The sequence below is a fragment of the Zea mays genome, chromosome 5 (genome assembly GCF_902167145.1).
Source record: "Zea mays cultivar B73 chromosome 5, Zm-B73-REFERENCE-NAM-5.0, whole genome shotgun sequence".
Taxonomy (NCBI): Eukaryota; Viridiplantae; Streptophyta; class Magnoliopsida; order Poales; family Poaceae; genus Zea; species Zea mays.
This window is the reverse complement of record NC_050100.1, coordinates 153,955,316-153,976,530: the sequence shown is the minus strand read 5'-3', so window position 1 is coordinate 153,976,530 and position 21,215 is coordinate 153,955,316.

Below are 21,215 nucleotides of genomic sequence, written 5' to 3'. Positions count from 1 at the left end.
TTTCTTACTTTTGTGTATTTGGGAGCAAATGCTACATTTTGGTTGAGATAGGTAGGCATTCAAAGTTTGCTTCGAAAGCAGTTGAAGGGTTTTACTTGGTTATGATTCAAAGACAAAGGAATATAGGGTCTTCAACAAATCTTCTGGTATAGTTAAAGTCACTAGTGATGTTGTAATTGATGAGACTAATGGCTCTCCATAAGAGAGCAAGTTGATCTTGATGACATAGATGAGAATGAGATTCTGATGACTGCAATGAGGACTATGGCGATAGGCGACGTGTGACCACAGGAACAACAAGTACAAGGTCAACCTTTTTCTCGATGGTGGTGCTACCCCCAACTCAAGATGATGAACAGGTACCTCATGACGATGGTATGGATCAAGGGGGCGCAAGAACACAAAGACAAGGAGGAAGAAGAAGTATCATAGGCACCTCCAACCCAAATCCGCACCAACATTCAAAGGGATCATCCGGTGATCAAATTCTTGGTGACATCAGAAAGGGAGTTACTACACGTTCTCGTATTGCTAATTTCTAGGAGCACTACTCCTTTGTTTCTTATATTAAGCCTTTCAGGGTAGAAGAAGCCTTGTAGGATCCAGACAGGGTGATGGCCATGCAGGAAGAGCTCAACAATTTCAGAGAAATGAAGTCTAGAGTTGTAATATCCAAAACAATGTTGCCAAAGGTTGATCTTCGGTGCGTGGATGTGGGAAAAGGGTTGTGGGCCGTTGGATGCTAAGTCAGAGTCATCTGTGCCATCGTTTCTTTTCTCCCGCAAAGAAACCCTAGTGGTGGCCCTTTCCCCTTTTGCCCCTTCTTGGCCGCCACCCCCCCTCCCCCCCACTTGCCCGCCCCTCCCCCTTCCCCTTGGCTGGGCACCCCTCTCCTCCCATGGCAGCCGCTCTCCATTGCTTCCTCCTCCCTAGATCTTCCCCATGCAGCTAGGATCGAGAAGAGGAGGAGCACGTTGAAATGAAGAGAGGAAGAGAGGATCAAGGAGATGTTCTACCCCATCTCTTCTTGCAGATTTCCTTGGGGAAACCCTAGGTAAGGATGGGATCCTTGTTCCTCCCTGTAATTATGTTCTTTTGGAGGTTGTGGATCATGGGGATTAAAGGTTGGGTTAGATGTGGGGTTAGGTTGTGATCTCTAATTTAGTTTCTGCAGAATGGCAGATTCGATAGTTTCTGTTCATGCCAGTTTTCCGTGGTCTTAGTGGCCTCAAAAAAAAGTCTATATATGAGTCATACATAACTTGTAGATCTTTCTATGGCCGCAAAGAACGCCTCAATCGGACATCATATCAGAGAGTTATTGTAGTTTGATTATAGCAGTTTTTCAGTCTCAAAATTCTGTGCAGAATATGTTCTCTTAAGATTTAGGCAATTTTATCAACAGAATTAAACCTTGGGTTTCTAAGAAAAGTTGTAGATAACTTCATAAGCTTTCCATATTGTTAAAGAGTGCATTCATATGAATTATGAAACTCCAGTTATGTTTGTTTTACTGTGGTTGTTCCTGTTTGCCTAACAAAAATAAGCGGGTCTGTTCACTGGTAGGTTTCATCAGGTAAATGGCCGAATTGGCTCTTCCAACTATGGAGACTTCTGTAGAGGGATAAAATTTCTTTCTGTCAGAAGAATTTCATGATTTTTGGTTGAGTAGTTTGTGAGATATCGAATTTTGAAGTTAACTATGCTGCTGTCTGAAATAGATTCAGTCAGTTATCTTATCAGATGTTTTAGAACTTATAGATGGCAGAATTTAATTATCCATTGAGTACCGAAGTTGTAGAGTATTTTGTGTAGATACTCCTAGTGTATTTGTTTGATATCACCACTGTTGGGGGCCTTCGTCCTCCGAAGGTCCTCAAAAACGTGATTTAACAATATCTTCCAAGTGTGACATATGAACAGGTACCTTCGGACTGTTGGGGGTCTGCTTCGTCGCCGAAGGTCGCATAAGAATAAACACCTTCGGAAGATACCAACAGAAGCAAAGCCAAAGCTACCATTCGGGGAGCTTCGGCATAACGACATGCCTTAAGACGAAGGGTGGCACCGACTTAAAGATGAAAAGACCAATTGGCCCATGGTAATCTATGACATGATTGTAACTGGTTGTAAAGGACACGAATTTAAATCCACACAGGCTGCGCCCTATGCCTATAAATAGATGAATAGTACCCCCGTACTGTTCACGCTGACCTATACTCGCTCGTGCATTACGCTTGTACTATTTCCTTCTGTCAAGCCGAAGGTACAAATGTAGTTCTATATTATTACTGTTTATTCATGATATAATAAAGTTGAATTGATAATGTCACATAATTATTCACGTTGCTCTCCATGTCTTACATGCTTCTTCTTTCATTAATGTATATTGCAATCATGGAGGTATGTCCTTCATGACCTTCATCTGAAGATCATTATGCCCTAAGGGAGATAATGCTTCGAAGGACAAAGGACCTTAACCCTTAACATTTTGTGTTGCCTTGTTCTTAATTCGTAGCAATTGAGAACAAGTCCCCAACATTGGCACCCACCTCCGGTGAACTCTTCCGACCACCTTCGGCAAGCACTGACCTTCGTCATGCCGCCGAAGAAAGCTTCAGCACTAGGGACCGCTGCACTGCAGCCGCTGGACCCAAACCAGGAAACTCTTTCTCTTCGAGAGGTTCGAAGCCAGAAGAGGAATGCCACCAGTCCAACACTCCAGGAGGAGTTGGACCAAGAGATCAGGGACATGGAAATAATCCATTAGCAAGTACAAAGGAAGAAGGAGAAGATGGCGCGGCTGGCTGATCTTCAAAGGAAGATCGACGAAGCCACTGAGGAAGTGCGTCATCTTGCTCAAGATGAACAGGATCGAAGACCCCAACACAGGGAGCTTCGTCAAGAAGGCTTGTTCAATGAAGATGGATGGTATGATGATTTTAATCATGATGCCTTTACTTTTGATGATGCTTCTCCCTTGGCAGCAGAACTGTAGCCTACCCCATGGCCCCCCGTCATACAAGCCACCTCAGCTTCCCATGTATGATGGGCATTCAGATCCAAAGCAGTTTCTGATGAGCTACGAAGCAATTATATCTTCGCATGGAGGCAATACTGTAGTTATGGCGAAGTCCTTCGTCATGGCAGTCCGGAATGTAGCCCAAACATGGTATTCTTCTCTTCGGCCAGGGACTATCATGTCGTGGCAGAAGCTTAAGGACATGTTGGTTACCAGCTTCCAAGGCTTTCAAACGAAGCCGATCACAACTCAGGCTCTGTTCCAATCCACTCAAGACCACAAAGAAAACCTTCAGGCATATGTATGAAGGTTCTTGCTATTGAGGGCACAAGCGCCTACGCTGCCCAATGAGATTGTCATTGAGGCCATGATCAAGGGTCTTCGCCCAGGACTTACTGCCCAATATTTCGCCAGGAAGCCCCCATAAACTCTGGAGAAGCTGCTTCAGAAGATGGATGAGTACATCCGGGCTGACAACGACTTCTGCCAAAGAATGGAGGAAGCTTACAGATTCTCGGAAATGACCAGGGGCTTCGGAGGAAGAATCCACCCGAGGCACGTCAGGTCAATCCATAATTCCACTCAGAGTGACGACAAAGGAAGTCGGCCTTAGAGGTCACAATACACCTCACAATCTTCGGGGCAACATCAGAGCTCTTTCAGACCACCAGCTCCAAGGGGCAGAGGCGCCAGGGGCTTTGAGGGAAGATTTGGGGATCAGCCTAGAAAGATCTACTGATTATTCTGTGGTGAGGACAAGGGCCATACTACAAGAATGTGCCAAATCACCATTCAGAAGCAAAAGGAGATAGCAGAAGCCGAAGCTCGGCAGAACCAGCCGAAGCAGGTCTTGCACACTGCTTCGTGCCACTGTCCCTACATACCATAGTATGTGGGCAATCATCCCACAACTTCTATGGCTTCGGCTAGTCACTCAGGCTTCCTGGCCACAACTCTCACCCCCGCCACCACTACAGCCGACCTATTCTCGAGGCCAGCCAGAAGGGTGCCAGTACCCTCAGCAGCAACGTGAAGTCAGGGAGGAATCCGAAGCTCGCACAATCAATAGTATTGTGCCAGAAGCAAAGCACATTTATTGAGCGATATCCTACCCCTGAAGTACTTTTGTGTTCTATGTCATTTTGTTTTTCAATAAGGAACAAACAATGCAGAACTAGTTTTAATTTCCTGTAATAGTTTCACTTTTATCAGAATGAAATATATCTTCTTCAAATATTTACGAAGCTCAAAAATTGCTGAAGCTCAAATGTCGTTCCTAAGGGAATGTAGAGCTAAAAATCGAAGTGTAAGTTTCGCCGAAGCTACAAAAAGTCGTTCCTAAGGAGCGCAGCGTAAGTTTTGCCGAAGCTACAAAAAGTCGTCCCTAAGGGAGCGCGGTGTAAGTTTTCCGCTCAAAAGTCATTCCAAAGGGAATGCAGAGCCAAATACCGCCGAAATATAAGGCGAAGAAGTTCAAAAGACGTTCATAAGGGAATGCAGAACTTACACCGAAAAGTCAACGGTGATACCGCCGAAATAGAAGGCGAAGAAGTTCAAAAGGCGTTCCTAAGGGGATGCAGAACTTACACCGAAAAATAAGCGGTGAAGCCGAAAAATAAACGACAAAGAGACTTCGATCGTTCCTAAGGGGACGTAGAGATGGTGTGTTCCAGTGTGGGCGTTTGGGTGCGTATCTTCGACATTAGCATCATTCGCATCATATCATCACATCATCCCGCATAGCATCACATCATACATCATATTTGTTGGGGACTTGCTCTCAAATGCTATGAATTAAGAACAAGGCAACATAAAATGTTAAATGATACTGTCCTTCGTCCATGAAGCATTATTCCTTTGAGGATAATGGGTCTTGGACGAAGGTTGATGGGAGTATTATTACGAAGTTGAACCTTCGTAATAAACTTCCAATGAACATTGTAAAATAATGTAAAATAAAAGGTATGAAATGGATGAATGAATCACAGATGCATTATATTATTTTTACTTGATATATTGAATCATTAAATACAATGATACCTATGCCTTGGCAAAGGTTGAATTCCGAAAGATGCAATTGCAAATACCAGAATGCGTGCACAGTAACGGAATACTGTTCACTATTTATAGGCACAGGACGCAGCCTGTGAGGAATTACAAGTATGCCCCTTATAAAAACTTACAACATTGACTCAGACCTTTATGGACTAAAAGGTCATTCTATCTTTAAGTCGGTTTGTAATGCCGAAGCTTTACGAAGAGGAACCTTCGACATCTTATACAGACAGCTTCATCTGAGGACCACTTCTTTCTGTAAGACCTTCGGCGACGAAGCATGGACCCAACAGTAGCCCCTTTCGCGGTGCTAGGTCGTTTTTCGTAACGAGCTTGATCCGTGAAAAAAGTTTCTTAAGCTTCGGAGCGCCGAAGGTCTCAAAAACACCTTCCCTGAGCTCGTTGTCGAGAAACGATTCAATTCCCTGCGCGTAGCGGTCCCACCTTGCAGAGTTACTGTTCGGTCTCTGCGGTCCACCGTACAGCGAGTGCGAGCGGGTGTCCGCCTGGTGTAAAAATTCTGGCGTTTCGCCTTCTGACCTGCAGCACTATATAAACAGACGAGTAGGTGTGAAGTTACCACAGCATTTACTGCTATTTGCACTGTTTTGCTGCCAAAATTTTCAACCGTCGCCGAAGCTTGTCCGTCGGAATCGAACGAAGCTCCATCTTGAAGCCTGCTTCGGAGGAAAAAAGTTTTAAAGTTTCACAAGTTCATAGTTAAATGGCTAGAGTCCGTTCTACTGCCAGGGTTGAGCGTGAGGGGGACGAAACTGAAGCTTCGGCGACTGTCCCCATCTCCGAAGCAATGCGACGTTCCGGGATGGTAACTACAGAAGAAAACCCTACTGCTGAAACAGAACAAACAACTGCCGTAGAAGAAGAAGAAGAAAACACTGAAGAAATTGATCCTGAAGATGATTCTCATATTGCCGCACCAAGCAAGCCCAGCCATTTGGACTTTGGCAAGTCAACTGTTTCCAAGGCTGACTTCCCCAAGATGGTGAAGTCGGGCTATTTTACTGAAAATGAGAAGAAGTTACTTCGCTTTGGGGGGGAAGAAACTACCCCGAAGCCAGAAAAGGATGAAATAGTCATTTTCAAGAGCTTCTTAAAGGCTGGATTAAGATTTCCTTTGAATAGGATAATTTCTGGTGTACTAGATCAATTTGGTATCTACTTTCACCAGCTGACTCCCAATGCGATTGTCAGGCTTAGCGTATACATCTGGGCTCTCCGAAGCCAGGCGATGGAACCATTTGCCGACAGCTTTTGTCGAGTTCATGAACTACATTACCAAACAAAAGCTAGAAAAGACGGATTGCATGAAAATTTTGGTTGCTATAACTTTGCTTATCGGAAAACCACGAAGTTTCCCGTGATTAGCTACCGAAGCAAGTGGCCGGCAGGCTGGAAATCAGAGTGGTTTTACGTCAAGGTTGACGAAGATAAAGAGAAGCTGGTTCAGAGCCCTCTTGAATTAACTTTCGGAGAAACACGACCTCGGTGCAAAATGACATTAGGTGGTCCAAGTTTGGCCGCGATGAGCGAATTCAAGATTATTGCAGAACATATTGGAACTAGGGATCTAGTGCAAGAATTCCTATCCTTCAGGGTTTTTCCTACCTCAAAAGAATGGGAAATGCCGAAGCTACAAGGAGAGAAGAAGCAAGGGGAACTTGTACGGTTGCCCTACTATTATAAGTTCAAGAAATACTTTAAAAAACCTTGCCAAGAGTGGCTGGATACGATCGAAGTGATGTGCAATGAGATACTTGGCAATTATTCCAAGAAAGAAGATCAATTGATGACCGCAGCCTTCGGCACCCGTCCGAAACGAAGGCTAAATCGAGTGTTGGACGCCTTGGGCTTCGAATACCCTGATTACGAAAATCTGAACAAAGGTGCCGGAGGCCAAAAAAGGAAAAGGGTAACTGAAGCCTTAGATGAAGGTGAAAAAGAGCCAATAAAGAAGAAAATTCCGAAGAAGAGGAAGACTTCTCCTCCGAAGCAACAATTATCCGAAGCAGAAGAAACCCCCGCATCACCTTCTGCTGCTGAAGTTGAGGAAATTCTGAAGGTGATGACTGAATCCTTACCTGCGAAGCTAAGTCCACTAGGTCCTCAACTGACAAAGTTTTTTCAGAAGGACAAGGAGCCCGAGAAATCGAAGAAAACAATCAAGGCAAAGAAACAAAGAATCATTACCGTGACAGAGGTAATTGACAAAACGCCGCCAAGAGCTTCGGCCCAAAAAACACAAGCGGCTGCAGAAGGAGCAGATACTGAAATTGTACCTTCGGAGGCCGCAGCTGCCGAAGCTGCCTCAGCTGAAGATGTGAATTTAGAGAGCACAATTGAACATATTGACCAAATACTGCTAGACATGGCTGCAGAAGAAGCCACCACTGCTGCCGAAGAGGCCATGACCACAGCGTCAAAGAAAGGAAAAGAGGTTGCTGAAGAAACTTCAGAAGACGAAGCCTTTGCGTTCCAAAACTTAGTTGGAGAACATCTAACAAAAGCTGAAATAGAAGAGCTTAAAGAGTATGCCCAATCCTGTGGATACAAACCTGGGGCACTCCTCTTCGGAGGCGTTGATGATGAGAAATTAGAGTGTATTCGAGACCAAACAGGGGCCAAAGTTATCAGTACCCTATCCAAGAGTATTGGATTTCCGAAGCTAGAAACAGATATCAGTCGCTACCGACGACAACATGTCGTTGGTAGTTTATTTTACTCCAACTTCAAGGTAAATAACTTGTCCCTTAACTTTTATTGCTTCTAATAAAAACATGTCTGACTAAGGTTGTGTTTGTGTAGAGTATGCTATTGAGCAAAGCCTTGCAAATGCAGCAAGATCTTGAAGATAAAAAGCATGAAGTTATAATTGGAAATTTGGAAAACAAAATAAAGGAGCAATCAGATGCTTTTGAGAAAAAGAACTTTGAGCTCCAGGCAGCCGAAGGTTTACTGGCGGAAGCTGAAGCAAAAATATCAGAACTGAACACGAAGCTTCTCCGCCAGTCTGAGCAGTTCGAACGGGAAAAACAAGATCTCAATGCAAAACTTGAAGCCGAAGCTCAGCAAAATTCGGATTTGAGAAAACTACTGACAAATCTTCAAGAAAAATGCCTGGAATTTAGCAACAAGTGCATTCAACGACTAAGAAAGATTTTTTTACTCAGTTGGAGCCAGCAGCGAAAGATTTACCCCCTCAGCTGAAGATCTACCAAAAACCTTCGAACACATTGAGGGGGAGATTGACGAGCTCGACGAAGTCATAGCTGGGCATGGTGACTTCTGTGCCTGGGTGGCTTCTCGAGGGACTGCTGCAGCCTTCCTGAAGGCTGGCTGTGATCATGGGAAAATTGTCAATAGGCCAAATTTCACTTTGTCACCATCAATCCTGGATGACATCCCTGATCTCGCCCGAAGCATCTCGAATCGATTTGTAAAAATGATATGGACAAAAGGTGGTCGAGAGAAAGCCGGAGACGAAGCTCGTAGCCACCTTGATCCAGTAAGAAATCATACCTTGTGTTTACCTTTTCCTGTAAACTTGATTCTGACTTCCAACGACCTTATTCATGTAGGATGACGAAGCCGAAGCTGATGATCAAAAATAACGCCGAAGCCGAAGCTCCTTGGAGATTTAGATAGTGGACTGCAGACAGTACTTGAAAAACTTTTGAGATAACTTTTGTAAATGTAAACAAAACTTGTTTTTAATGTATGCTGTTCATACCTTGTAATATATCCTTAACCTTTCACTGATGTATGAGAAATGCTTTGATGTGGACGAAATTTCCTTTTTTGAGCCGAAGGCGAAAAAACACCTTCCCTTCTTTTCGTACGCAACGAAGCATAGAAAACAATATTTTCCTTTTTTCCGAAGCTCTCCTTCATAGAAAACAACATTTTCCCTTCTTCTTTGTGCACGAAACTCTTTTTTTCCCTTTCTTTTTTCTCTTCTTGCCGAAGCAACCATTTTATGCGATGAAGATGATTATCCTACATATGCCTAGATGAATGTTTATGAATGCAAATGCTATGGTGTAATGTGATGTGCAAATGAATGGCCAAACACGTATCCGAAGCCATATCCATAGCCATTATTTTCTTAAAAACAATCACACCTCAGCTCTGCATTCCCTTAGGAACGACTTTGGAGCTTCTTCGCCTTTACTTTTGGCGGAATCAGCGTTGACTTTTCGCTGTAAGCTCTGCATTCCCTTAGGAACGTCTTTGGAGCTTCTTCGCCTTTACTTTTGGCGGAATCAGCGTTGACTTTTCGCTGTAAGCTCTGCATTCCCTTAGGAACGTCTTTGGAGCTTCTTCGCCTTTACTTTTGGCGGAATCAGCGTTGACTTTTCGCTGTAAGCTCCGCATTCCCTTAGGAACGTCTTTGGAGCTTCTTCGCCTTTACTTTTGGCGGAATCGGCGTTGACTTTTCGCTGTAAGCTCTGCATTCCCTTAGGAACGTCTTTGGAGCTTCTTCGTTTTTCCTTTTGGGTACTCGATGGTGCACTCTCAGCTTTTACATTTACATTCTTTGGGGGATTTTGCTCTTATAAGACTAAAAAAAGGAAATTACATATGCTGGCCCCATTAAAAACCTTTCTCCCCCTTTGGAAAGGAAAAGGGTGCCATGAAAGAAAAAATAAAAAATATGAAAAATTACATCGAATTATACATAATATCGCCGAAGCTCATCCGCATTCCAAGATCTAGGAATGTCATTTCCGTCCATATCTTTCAATCTGTATGAACCGGGTCTTGACGAAGATGCTACTAAGAAAGGCCCGTCCCATTTCAACTGCAATTTGCCCACTGTTTCCGGGTTGGCCACCCTCCGAAGCACCAAGTGCCCTGGCTCAATATTTTTTAGCCGAACCTTTCTATCCCGCCATTTGACTGTTTCAGCTTGATATTTATTGATATTCTCCACAGCTTGCAGTCTGATCCCTTCTAAAGCATCTTTTTCTATAGAATAAGCAGCTTCGGAATCTGATTCTGCCGAAGCTACTATCCTTATTGATCCGGTTTTAGCTTCTTCTGGAGTTATTGCTTCGTCACCGAATAACAACTTGAATGGAGTGAAGCCTGTAGACCTTGATGTTGTCGTGTTGTGGCTCCACACCACTTTGGTTAACTGATCTGGCCATTTTCCTCTGGGTTGATTGAAGATTAACTTCATTATTCCTGTCATTATAATGCCGTTGGCTCTTTCAACGAGTCCATTTGACTCCGGGTGCCTAACTGATGCAAAATGGATCTTCGTACCAATTTGGTCACAGAAATCCCTGAAAGCTTCGGAGTCAAACTGTGTCCCATTGTCCACAGTGATGGCCTTTGGCACCCCGAAACGACAAACAATATTCTGCCAGAAAAACTTTTGGACGGTGGCCGAAGTTATTGTGGCTAAAGGCTTCGCCTCAATCCATTTAGAAAAATATTCCACAGCTACTACAACATATCTCAGGTTCCCTTGGGCCGGTGGTAACGGACCTAACAAGTCAAGGCCCCACCTTTGCAATGGCCAAGTGGGTTGTATGAGCTGTGTTAAGGACGAAGGTTGTTTTTGATCTCTTGCACATTTCTGACAACCTTCGCACTTTTGAACCAATTCTGCTGCATCCGAAGCTGCCTTCGGCCAATAAAATCCTTGACGGAAAATTTTTCCAAGTAACGGCCTAGATCCGATGTGAGATCCACACAGGCCTGCATGTATTTCTTTCATTAACTCTATACCTTCGGTTCTGGATAAGCATTTGAGCAGCGGAGCACAAACTCCATGTTTGTACAACTCCCCTTCTATCATGACATATGGACGAGCTCTTGCCTCTATCCTCTTGTTATAAGCTTCGTCATCTGAAAGAAATTTACCCTGAAGGTAAGAGATGATCTCAGTTCTCCAATCTTCGCTGAAAACAGGAGATATATTAAGAACTGCTCTTTCAAGGAGTTCCACCGAAGGTGCTTTTATTGTTTCGAAGAACACGTCCGAAGGTAAAGGCAGCCCCTGTGCTGCTGACTTAGCTAGCAGATCAGCATGCTCATTTTGTCCTCGAGGGATATTCTTGACAGAAAACCCTTCGAAGGAAGCTTCGACTCTTCGAACCATATCCAAATATTTTTCAAGCTTCGGATCCTTAACCTTACAACTTTTGTCAATATGACCCGAAACAACCTGGGAATCAGTTTTAAGTATGGCCCTTCTGATTCCCATTGCTTTTAACTTCCGAAGACCTAAAATCAATGCTTCGTACTCAGCAATGTTATTTGTGCAATTAAAATCAAGTTTTGCCACATAACAGGTTTTGACTTTGGAAGGTGAAACCAACACAGCAGCCGCTCCTGCTCCGAAGGTTCCCCAAGATCCATCACAAAACACTGTCCAGGCTTCGTTGTCTTTATTTGTTTCCTCCTCCTGAGCCCCTGGCGTCCAATCAGCAATAAAGTCTGCCAGCGCCTGTGACTGAATCGAAGATCTATGAACATATTCAATACAAAATTCATCGAGCTCTGCAGCCCATTTTCCAATCCTTCCAGTAGCTTCTCGATTCCTCATAATATCCTTCAGAGGTTGTGATGAAGGAACAATTATGTTGTAAGCTTGGAAGTAGTGCCGAAGCTTCCTGGAGGCCATCAAGACAGCATACAATACCTTCTCCAGCTCTGTATAATTTTTCTTTGACAAACTAAGAACCTCGGAAACAAAATATATTGGGGCCTGCCTCTTGACTTGACCATCAAGCTTCTCCTGGACAAGCGCTGCACTTACCGCTGAGTGCGAAGCTGCCACATATAATAACAAAGGAGCCCCTGGCATTGGTGGAGTCAATGTTGTTAGATCTATTAAATACTGTTTCAGCTCTTCAAAAGCCTTCTGCTGGATTGGTCCCCATTGAAAGACTTCGGCTGACTTCAGCACTTCGAAGAATGGTAAGTTTCTCTCTGCTGATCTGGATATGAATCTGTTGAGAGATGCCAATCTTCCTGTCAATCTTTGAGCCCCCTTCTTTGTAGTTGGTGGCTCCATCCGAAGTATAGCTTCAATTTTACTTGGATTAGCTTCAATCCCCTTTGTTGAAACCAAGCATCCAAGAAATTTCCCCTTCTTCACTCCGAAGACACATTTTTCTGGATTTAACTTTAAGCCAGCTTGCCTGAAACTGGCGAAGGTCTCCTGCAGATCAGCAATATGATTCTCCTGCTTCGTGCTTTTGACAATGATGTCATCAACATAAGTTAGCACATTTCTGCCTATTTGAGATTGGAGAACCTTCGCAGTCATTCGGCTGAAACTCCCTCCAGCGTTTTTGAGCCCCTCAGGCATCCGAAGATAGCAATATGTGCCACTTGGAGTTATGAAGCTAGTCTTCGGCTCATCTTCCTTCTTCATCCAAATTTGATGATAGCCTGAATAACAGTCTAACAGACTCATGAGCTCCGAAGAAGCTGCTGCATCAACTAAAGAATCTATCCTTGGTAGAGGGAATTCATCCTTCGGGCAAGCCTTGTTAAGATCTGTAAAATCGATGCACATTCGCCACTTGCCATTGGCCTTTTTTACCATAACAGTGTTAGCTAGCCATTCTGGGTACTTCACTTCTCTGATAACTCCTGCACTAAGGAGTCTTTTGACTTCGTTACGAGCACCTTCGGCCTTATCATCTGACATTTTCCGAAGCTTTTGCTTTCTGGGTCTGAAGGATGGATCGACATTGAGCGAGTGCTCGATAACATCTCTATTAACTCCGCAAAGATCATTGGCTGACCATGCAAAAACATCCTTGTTATTGAACAAAAACCTTATCAAGGTTTTCTCTTGCTCTTCGGATAATCTGAGAGCCTAACAGCACCTTCTGCTCTGCTATGTCCTCACATAAGAGCATAGGCTTCGGCTGGTCTGCTGAAGCTGCTTTCTCCCTTCTGAACTTGTACTGTTCACAAGCTTCAGCTCCATCTATGTTATGGATTGCTTTTGAGTCAGTCCAATTACCTTCGGCCCTTCTTGCAGCTTCCTGACTTCCATGGATAGCAATGGGTCCCTGATCCGAAGGTATCTTCATGCAAAGATAGGCAGGATGAAGGATTGCTTCAAAGGCATTGAGAGTACCACGACCAATAATTGCATTGTAAGGGTATTCCATGTCAACAATGTCAAACACAACTTGCTCAGTTCTAGTGTTGTTGATGAATCCGAAAGTCACTGACATGGTGATCTTGCCCAGTGCTACAATCTGTCTTCCTCCGAAGCCACAGAGAGGATGTGTAGCATCATGAATCTTATCTTCTGGCTCTTGCATTTGTCTGAAGGCCTTAGCAAATATGATGTCAGCTGCACTGCCTGTGTCAACCAAGACATTGTGGACCAGAAATCCTTTGATAACACAAGAGATAACCATGGCATCGTTGTGTGGGTAATCTTTGAGCTGAAGGTCCTCTTGGGAGAAGGTAATAGGAATATGAGACCATCTTGACTTGATGAAGGGTCCTTGCACCCCAACATGCTGTACCCTTCTCTGTGCTTCCTTCTTCTGTTTCTTGTTAGCTGGCTCTGAGGACGAGCCACCTGTGATCGGGAGCACCAGCTTCGGGTCCGAAGCAGCTCCAGCTTGGTCGTTGAACGAAGCCATCAGCTCAAAAAGTGGAAGTGAGTTCACCGGAGGTGGGCGCCAATGTTGGGGACTTGCTCTCAAATGCTATGAATTAAGAACAAGGCAACATAAAATGTTAAATGATACTGTCCTTCGTCCATGAAGCATTATTCCTTTGAGGATAATGGGTCTTGGACGAAGGTTGATGGGAGTATTATTACAAACTTGAACCTTCGTAATAAACTTCCAATGAACATTGTAAAATAATGTAAAATAAAAGGTATGAAATGGATGAATGAATCACAGATGCATTATATTATTTTTACTTGATATATTGAATCATTAAATACAATGATACCTATGCCTTGGCAAAGGTTGAATTCCGAAAGATGCAATTGCAAATACCAGAATGCGTGCACAGTAACGGAATACTGTTCACTATTTATAGGCACATGACGCAGCCTGTGAGGAATTACAAGTATGCCCCTTATAAAAACTTACAACATTGACTCAGACCTTTATGGACTAAAAGGTCATTCTATCTTTAAGTCGGTTTGTAATGCCGAAGCTTTACGAAGAGGAACCTTCGGCATCTTATACAGACAGCTTCATCTGAGGACCACTTCTTTCTGTAAGACCTTCGGCGACGAAGCATGGACCCAACAATATTGCACTGATGACACGAATTGAATACGAAGTCAACCTTCGGAGACTGCTTTATAAAAAATGAAAATGTGCTAAGGCACAAAGTTAGCTGAGAAATACAGCTTCGTCAGCTCTATTGCAAAAGAAGGGATCCTTTGTTTACGAAGCTGGGAGGTTTTTACGAAGCATGGATATTTTCATGAAGCACAGATTTTCTTTTTTGTGAAGCATGAAAAGAAGGGAAGGTGTTTTTTTGCCGAAGGCTCAAAAATGGTATGTATATAAAGTTTCATGCATCGCAAAGAACTGAATTACAAATAATCTACACATTAGATTCAAAAATATGCACATCGAATATTACAGTCTTGATACAGCGAAGCTACATTGATCGTCTAAAAATGTTTTTACAACATCAGTCCTCTTTCAGGACCTTTTCCGCAATTTCATTCAACAACTTGTTAACAACTTCGTCAACAATAGATTCGGCTATATTGATGATTTCTATTGCTTTCTTTGTTTCTGGGTCGGCCAGGGGGTCGAACGGCTTCGGTGGAGGAGATAATTTAGCTACGATAGGAAAAATCAATCAGTTCAAAGTCACGAAAACAAACGATGAAGCTAAAGGCCATTAAGCGATACCTATCCGTCTCTCGCATTCTGCAGCTTCCTCAGCTTTTTTCGCTGCTTCTCGAGTGTCATGAATATCTTTTTCACTTTTATTCATTATTTCGTGAGCCATTTCTCAGCCGCCATTTGCCCAGATGTCAGTGTAAAATTTTCCGCCCATTAAACTTGCTTCGGCCGAGGGATCCTTTGTGTCATCCACGGAGAGGGCAGCTTCGACCTGGTGGGCCAGGGTTTTGACATGATTGCAACCAGCCTTCTCCAAGATTGTCGAAATTCCTCTCGCACCAGAGAACGTGCAGACATCCCCGCGATCACTTAAAATTTCTTCAAAAGCTTCGGCTTCTCCGTTTATCCATTCGATAACACCCTCAGGGTCTCCTCGTATGAAGTTATTTTCGTTTGAATAGGCGCCCACGTTGGCGAAGCTAGCCTTTATCTTCTCCACGCAGCCCAAAGATTTTTCAAAACATCTTTCCTTGGATGCGCGAAGTTCTTCAACTGTTTTTTCTAAATAGTTTTTCCAATATTCGCTGGCCTCTCGGTTAGCTTCTGCGAGAGCGCATTTTTCTTTGGCCTCTGCCAGTTGTTTCCGAAGGTCTTCGATCTCATTCTTTTGAAATCTCAGCTTGAGCTTTGGAACTAGCTTCATCTTCTTTTACTTTGTTTACCAATGAAATTAATATTTTGTCTTTTTCAAGGCCTTCGTTCCTTAATTCGATCACCTCTGAACGAAGGTTGTTCAGAGCCATTGTATACCCTTCATCTTCAATATTTTTCTATGCTCTAAGGGCATTGCTAAGGATTAAGCCCTACAAGAGGAGGACAAGATTAAGGGCCTGTTTGGGAAAGCTCCAGCTCCTGCTTCTTTAGCTCCAGATCTGGATCCTCGTGAGGAGCTGATCCTCCTGATTCTCCTAGAAAATCAGAATCATTTTTAAACCGTTTGGCAAGTAAACTGATTCTTGTCTTCTGAAAGTTGGTGGTCTGTGGCGATTGTCTGTTTTACCCTTTGCAGTTCAACTTTGTTACAAACCAATAAGTAGGATGCATATACGAAAAAAATACGAAACAATAACATATAAAATATTCCCATCATAGTAGTGCATAAAATGGTCTCAAATGTTTAATTCATAAATTGGGTCGTTATGTTTTTGTCCAATGACAATTGCGGGTAATTTCGATCAAACTTTAAGGGGATGTCCATATTTGGTTGGTTGAGGAGCTGTTTTAAGGGAGGGTGGAGCAGGTTTTTTTAGATCCCACCTTTCTTCACAAAAACGACTCCCGATCTTTCGGCTCCTCACGAGAATCAGTTTAAAAAAATACCCGTTTGGCACGGCTCCTCCAGATCCTCGCTTAGAATCAGGAGCTGGAGCTGTGCCAAACGGGCCCTAAGTATAAACAAATGAAATATTTCGTTTTCAAATACAAAATTGACTTTTATACCTTTATGCTATTATACGCTAAACTGTCAATCAGTTCATCCTTTGATAATATTGAAAGGCCATCCTCCAGCTTCAGAAATCCGAAGCTTCTACCTATCTCCCGGCAGACGGATATCTCTTTATTATCCGGGAGACAGTACAAAAAATCTTCTTCCCCACTGCCATTGAACACTAATGCCCCCTTCGGGTATTTCAATTTTTGGGCATAATGTTGAGCTTCTCGTTCTTCTTCCTGAGAAAGTCCCTTTCTCGAAGCATGGCGGATGATGTAATCAATGCTCTCTTTTAAAGCTTTGGGAGCAGGAGTGGCAACCTTTTCAAACGAAATTTGCTCTGTGGCCTTTTCTTCTGTTGCCTTTTCTTCAAATTCTACAGGCTTCGTCTCAGCAGGCACTGACGGCCCCGCCTCGGTTTCAGCCTAGGTTGTTGTAGCTTCAACATCTATTTGCTTAGTATCAGCTTTGGGTTGCGTTTTGTCAGCTTTGGCAACCTTCCCTTTGGGAGCGAGACTTATGGAGTCGGTTGTTTCCAGTACATATAATACATTTACCATCCTCCTTCTCCTAGGAGTTATGGCAGAACTCTTTTGTGCCCTCAGCGCTGTCGCTTCTTTTGAAGGACTTAAAGTCCCCGGCATCTTTGTTACCTCTTCAGTTGTTGACCTTTCAGCCTTATCTTTGTCAACCTTCATTTCAACTAGCTCAACCCAAGGTGCCTTCGGCATTATAGCCGGTTCTTCAGCCCTCTGCATCGGAGGAGCAGTTTCTCTTGATTCAGCAGCTGAAGAGGCCTCCCCGCCAAACTCAGGCACCACGACCGGTTCAATATAACGTGGTCGGTGGGTAAGTACCTTCACCTTTATGCCCGCAGCCTTCGGCACAGGTTCAGCCGAGGCGGCCAGAATAGCAGCTTTCCTCTTCTTCCCTTGCCCCCGCAGCAGGTAGCGGTAGTCGGGGTAGACGAAGCCAATAGCGTCAAAAACTCTGTTCAATCTCTTCTTTTCTCGACTTCCAAAGGCTGTGGACAATGCATTATCTTCTGCCTTGGAATATGATCCAAGCAGTTCATCACTTGTAACTTCGATGCATTTTAGCCAGTCATCGTTTGGTTCATCGAATTTATCTCCATATCTGAATGTATACTTCAGCTGGACCAGTTCACCTTCGCTAGACTTGGTGATGGTCTCCTTCGACATTTCCCAGCTCTCTACAAGTGGCCATACTCTGAATGCTATGTGCTCTTGAATTAAATCTCTCGTACCAATAAAGAAGCAGACAGTACCAAATGCCTTCTGACATGCTTCGGCGACTTCATCAATTTCAACCTTCGGCTTTCGGAGGCCGAAGCGGGACCATATGGGGCGCATAATAACCTCCTTGATGTCCTCCCTCGCTATCAAGTCATTCTTCACATTAAACCATTCTTCCATCCAATTTCTCGGCCATCTCTTCCGAAATGTTGGCACTGGGTGGCTTGCGTTGGGACGGGCGATAAATCCATAACAACCGAAGTTGTTGTGATATTGTTCTTTCCCCGTGGCCTTCGTCTCATACAGAACTTCGTGCATGCTGCAGAAGCATTTTGCGCTTGGCTCTATCCCTTGGCTTCTTACTGCCTAGACGAAGACTCACATCCTCAATATGGCTTCGAGGGTCAATTGATGAAGGAAAATTTGGAAGGTTTTCAACACTTCAACTACAAACATGCTCAGTGGGAACCGAAGCCCAGTTTTGAAGAAGCTTCGGAAAATCACAACTTCGTTCTCCTCAGGCGCAGAAACGTTGTTGTCTCCGCCAGCCCTCACAATAGACATATCCCGAAAGTACCTTCCCCTCATGTTTTCGAGATGACTTTGCTTGATGGTCGATTTTCCAAAAATTGCATGACTTGGTCTCCAGGGTCGATCCTCGGAATCTTCGCCTCCACTTTCTACATCATAACTGTCACTGTCACTAGTATCTTCAGACAGGCCCTCCAGTATCTCCTTAGTAATCTTCTCTGTATTTGATTTTGCCATTGACTCGATAAACCCAGCTATGTAAGGATTCACAACCTTCTTCTCCTCAAAAAGCTTCTCCTCTTCAGTTAGCTTCGTCTCAGCAGCAACCTTCTTGTCTTGAGACATTTTTTCCTTCAGAAATGACGAAAATATGTCTTTCTAACCGAAGCTCAGGAAGCTTGAGAAACTAGCAAGCGTTAGTGAGCAAGAGCTATAAAATTGAGAAAATAAAGCAAATGGCACAAGCAGCGTACCAAATGTGGTTGGTGCGAGTTCTTATTTACACGCTCGGCACGCTCCAAATCGGGGGGGGGGGGGGGTCCGTCATTGACTGTTGCTATTCTAGCAAAGGGAAGGTGTTTTTTCGAACCTTCGGCTTAAGGCCTTCATCGATGTCATAGCCTGAATTCGTTATCTTAAACAAATTAATACTATGAGGGGCTACTGTTGGGGGCTTTTGTCCTCCGAAGGTCCTCAAAAACGTGATTAACAATATCTTCCAAGTGTGACATATGAACAGGTACCTTCGGACTGTTAGAGGTCTGCTTCGTTGCCGAAGGTCCCATAAGAATAAACACCTTCAGAAGATCAACACAGAAGCAAAGCCGAAGCTACCATCCGGGGAGCTTCGGTATAACGACATGCCTTAAGACGAAGGGTGGCACCGACTTAAAGATGAAAAGACCAATTGGCCCATGGTAATCTTATGTCATGATTGTAACCGGTTGTAAAGGACACGAATGTAAATCCACACAGGCTACACCATGTGCCTATAAATAGATGAACAGTACCCCCGTACTTTTCACGCTGACCTGTACTCGCTCGTGCATTATGCTTGTACTATTTCCTTCTATCAAGCCGAAGGTACAAATGTAGTCCTATATTATTACTGTTTATTCATGATATAATAAAGTTGAATTGATAATGTCACATAATTATTCACGTTGCTCTCCATGTCTTACATGTTTCTTCTTTCATTAATGTATACTGCAATCATGGAGGTAAGTCCTTCATGACCTTCGTCTGAAGATCATTATGCCCTAAGGGAGATAATGCTTCGAAGGACGAAGGACCTTAACCCTTCACATTTTGTGTTGCCTTGTTCTTAATTCGTAGCAATTGAAAACAAGTCCCCAACAACCACTGTTATAATTTTAAAGATACAAAATTAACAAACAGCGCTGCTGCAGTGTGGCATGTGGTTCAGGGTGGGAGGCTTTCCACTAGGTCTTGGTTTCAAGTGTAGGAGCGATTTGTTGATTGTTGGCAAATGTTTGTGAAATATTTGTACTAAGTTTTATGCCCGCTAGCAGGTGGCTACACTCCAGATCATGCCTAGTACATTTTTGTTCTTCGATGAAGGCAAGTGAATGTAGCGGTGGTTGCTTCCGTTCTGACCTGTTATTTCTATCGCCTACACTCTAATATTCAGAATTATTGGATTCTTTCATAATTGGACTCTATGGTTATGCTTTACTTGCTTGCATTATACTGATGCTCAATCATATATTGATGATGATTTTGATTCGAGTATGACTCATGAGATTAATTCACACCCCTAAAGGTAAATAAAGTATTATTTGAGGTTTGTATTGTATCTGAAGGTAAATGAAGTATTATTTGAGGTTTGTATTGTATGTGAAGGAAGTCAAGTATATTGATAAATGCAGCATGCCATTTACATTGCATGATTCACTTGCATCTGAAGTTCGGTCGTGACCTATTCTCCGACCGTACCGGTACAACTTAGCATCGTACGTTGCCCGAGGAGGGGTACGATGCGGCTTCATACCCTTAGAGGTACGAAGGCAGAGGACATATGCATTCATTGAAGTGATATTTGCAGATGATGTGGTTTTATACCCTCAGAGGTATGAAGACAGAGGACCTACACATTGCCTTCCTATGCATACATTGAAGTGATATTTGCAGGTATTGTTGACGTAGGGAAGTGTTATACAACCTATTGTGGTTGTTCGAGGAAATGAGATGGTATTGGTTATATTGGGACTACTAGGTTCTATATCTACAAGTATTTCTGATCTTAATTGTGATTCTTTTAAATGTTGATTAATTCAATTTGTGGTTTAAATATCTCGTCAAAACAATTCGCTTGCTGAGATGTTTCATCTCACTCTTGCATTACTCAATGCAGGTGCTTATTGCTCATCAAGGGGAGTGGGAAGTAGCAGCATATCCACCATCACTCTCATAATAACGCTGCTTAGGCACAGTCATGATTTAATTAGAAAGTTCTTGTCAAAGGATGTTTGTTTCTAACTAGTTGTGCGCACTGGTTAATTTAGTTCATGTCGTTATGGTTGTCTTCCCATTGCTAGCAGATTATTAATGTATATTATGTTTTCTTATCATGATATATATTTATTGTTTGTTGCTTCCCCGTTTATGCAATTTTCAAATGAGATGTTGTCGAAATTTTATATATGAATGTTAGATATATAGTTTAGTAGCATTCTGGGGTGTTTGTGGATCCCGGGGTGTTATAAGAGCCTCGTGCCACGTCCAAAGCAAAATGTTGTGGGAACCAAGTGGGTGTTCCACAACAAGCAAGATGAGTACGGAGTGGTGACAAGAAACAAGGCGAGACTTGTGGCAAAAGGTTATGTCCAAGTCATAGGTTTGGATATTGAGGAGACTTTTGCTCGTGTAGCAAGCTAGAGTCCATTCGAATGTTATTAGCCTATGCTGCTCACCATTCCTTTAAGCTGTATCAAATGGACGTGAAGTGCACTTTCCTCAATGGGCCAATCAAGGAGGAGGTGTACGTAGTACATGGATCAAGACCTCCAAAGAAA